The sequence below is a fragment of the Cebus imitator genome, unplaced genomic scaffold (assembly GCF_001604975.1).
Source record: "Cebus imitator isolate Cc_AM_T3 unplaced genomic scaffold, Cebus_imitator-1.0 Scaffold75, whole genome shotgun sequence".
Classification (NCBI taxonomy): Eukaryota; Metazoa; Chordata; class Mammalia; order Primates; family Cebidae; genus Cebus; species Cebus imitator.
The window spans coordinates 3121-6361 of record NW_016107390.1 but is presented as its reverse complement, the minus strand read 5'-3'; positions in this window follow the sequence as shown (position 1 = coordinate 6361).

Here is a 3241-nt window from a genome sequence, read left to right as displayed (position 1 = left end):
AACGAGCGAAAATCCGTCTCAAAAAAAAAAAAAAAAAAGAATTCTGAAATAGGGAATAATAACAAAATTCAGTAGCTTACACTCTTGATAAAAACGCTTACTACGATGTTACAGTAATTAATAACAATATGGTACTGGCATAAGGGCAGATTTGTGTAGACCAAAAAAACAGAATTAAAGGTCCATTAATGAACTAATAAATTAACTTGCGGTAAAATTATTTTTTTCTGTGAAAGGTGTTTTGACAGTCATTATAATGCTTTAGTTCAACATGAACTCTGATCCTGAGTAAGACATGAGCAGGTATTAAAGGCTTTGCCACATTTTTTGTTTGTAGGATTTTTCTCAGGTATGAATTTTCTCATGTACATTAAGGTGTGAGTAGTGGTTAAAGGTTTTGTCACATTCTTCAGATTTGCAGCATTTCTCTTTTGTATGAATTCTCTTATGGTTTGAAAGGCTTGAACAAGATATAAAGACTTTATCACATTCTTCACATTTATAGGGCTTCTCTCCAGTATGAATTCTTTTATGTTCAATGAGGTGTGAACACCGGTTAAAAGCTTTGCCACATTCTTCACATTTGTAGGGTTTCTCTCCAGTATGAATCCGCTTATGTTTAGTGAGGTTTGAACACTGGTTAAAGGCTTTGCCACATTCATCACATTTGTAGGGTTTCTCTCCAGTATGAATTCTCTTATGTAGAGTTAGGTATGAGAACCAGTTAAAAGCTTTGCCACATTCTTCACATTTATGGGGTTTGTCTCCAGTGTGAATTTTCTTATGTTTGGCATGGTTTGAACTGTGGTTAAAAGCTTTACCACATTCTTCACATTTATAGAGTTTCTGTCCAGTATGAATTCCAATGTGATTAGAAAGGCTTGAGAAGGATTTAAACACTTTGCCACATTCTTTACATTTGTAATGTTTCTCTTCATTATGAGCTGTCTTATGTTTAATAAAGCACAAGCAGTGCTTAAAGGCTTTCCCACATTCTTTACACTTGTAGAATTTCTCTGCAGTGTGGATTCTCTGAAGTGGAGTTAGAATTGAGGATATATAAAAGGAATTGTCACATTCTTTATAGTTGGAAGATATCTCTCCAGCATGTCTTATCTTATGTCTATTTAGATTTGACAATTTACTAAAGACTTTCACATGTTTACTACATTGAAAGATTTTGGTATAAGTAGTTGATAAAGACTGGTTAAGTCCACTATAACATTCTTTCTGCACCTTAGATTCACCCACACTTTCCCAATCTTTCTGTAAGTGTAAATTCTCAAAGCCACAGCTTCCATATCTTCTCAGTATCACTTTTTGAAATGAATCTTTTATGCCTTGCTCTGGCAAGAGGTCTTGGGTGAAATGAGAAGAAATAGCTGAAAAAAATAAACATAAATTATCCAACTTACTAGACTTAGGTGAATGTAATTTAAAAAGCTAATCTAGGCCGGGCGCGGTGGCTCACGCCTATAATCCCAGCACTTTGGGAGGCCAAGGCGGGTGGATCACGAGGTCAAGAGATCGAGACCATCCTGGTCAACAAGTTGAAACCTCGTCTCTACTAAAAATACAAAAATTAGCTGGGCATGGTGGTGCGTGCCTGTAGTCCCAGCTACTCGGGAGGCTGAGGCAGGAGAATTGCCTGAACCCGGGAGGCGGAGGTTGCGGTGAGCCGAGATCGTGCCATTGCACTCCAGCCTGGGTAACAAGAGCGAAACTCCGTCTCAAAAAAAAATAAAAATAAAAATAAAAAGCTAATCTATACAATCACACCAAACACATTAGCAAGATAGCATTATAAAGATAGCCCTAATTTTTTCATGAATATAGTATAACAAAACTATACTGAACAGAATGCCTTTGTGAGAACTCTAGAAACCACGTTAAAAGCTATAGAGAAGGGTAAGGAACACTTGTTACGTTTACCCACCACAATTCTTTCTTCCCCTCAACACACCATAATGACTTCAGGAATAAACTCCCAAGTCCTAGCTTCTCCTTCAAGACAGAAAGTAGTGGCACATATGTCCATACTTTTGATGGAATTTTCAAAGACTAGTTTCTGTCTCCCATGACACAGAGTGCTGAAAGGAATAGTGGTAGAACAGAACTAACCTTAGAATGACAGGTTGGTTCTGCTGAGACCAAAGGTAAATAATTGTTACAGCAGCAAAGAGGCTGCAGTACCACAGACAGACAACAGATTTAGCAGATAACTGATTACAGAAGATGAAACATGGGTAAACCTCTTTAACTGGAAATTAAGCATAAAATTCCGGAGAACATATATCCTGCGAACAGGCTTGAGAGGCTCATGGAAACCCTAGCTCCAGTCAATTGGTGTCAGACTACCCAGGACAAGGCCATTTTATACAGATTGCGACAGGTGACTTTTAGTGCCCAAATCTCAACCAAAGATCGCAACATATACATTAGGGTAACATGGCTCAATCAAAAAAATAAGTAAATAAATAAACAAATATCCAGAAATCAGCCTTAAAGAAACGAAGATGTATTGTTACCTGAAAAATCTGAGATAACCATCTGAATAATGCCCAATGAGTAAAATGGGAACACAGACACGAAATTAAGAAAATGACATTACCCACATGAAGATTAAAAGTATAAAAAGAAATTGAAATTTTGGAGCTGAAGAATACCAAAAAAAATAACTGACAAATTCTCAAATGTAAAAAAAAAAAAAATTAAGAAGCTTAACACATTTCAAATAGGATAAACACTAACAGACCTATAACAAGACTCATTATAGGCAGTTTCAAAAAATTACAGATGAGAATCTTGAAAACAGAAATGGAAACGCAACGTGTCATCTGTAAGCATGCTTCTATGTGACTGCCAGAGCAAAGCTGTTTTATAAACCACCATTCTAGCACTACAGAATTTTATTTTTGTATATGTGATCACAGGGCATACAGAGAAAACAGGAAACCTGCCTTACTTGAAGAAACAAATCTCCAGAAACTGACCCTTAAGAAAGAGAGATTTTTGCATTTTTCGGACAAAGAATTTAAAGTAATCATCTTAAACATGTTCGTTCAATGACCAAAAGCAGAACACATTTAATTAACTACACAAAATCAGGTTTGGGCATGCTGACAAGAGCAATACAGTTTATATAAAGTAAAATATTCAGGTTTTTGTTCATTTAAAAATAAATTCTGGCTATGCACAGAGGCTCACACCTGAAATTCCAGCATTTTGGGAGGCTGAAGTG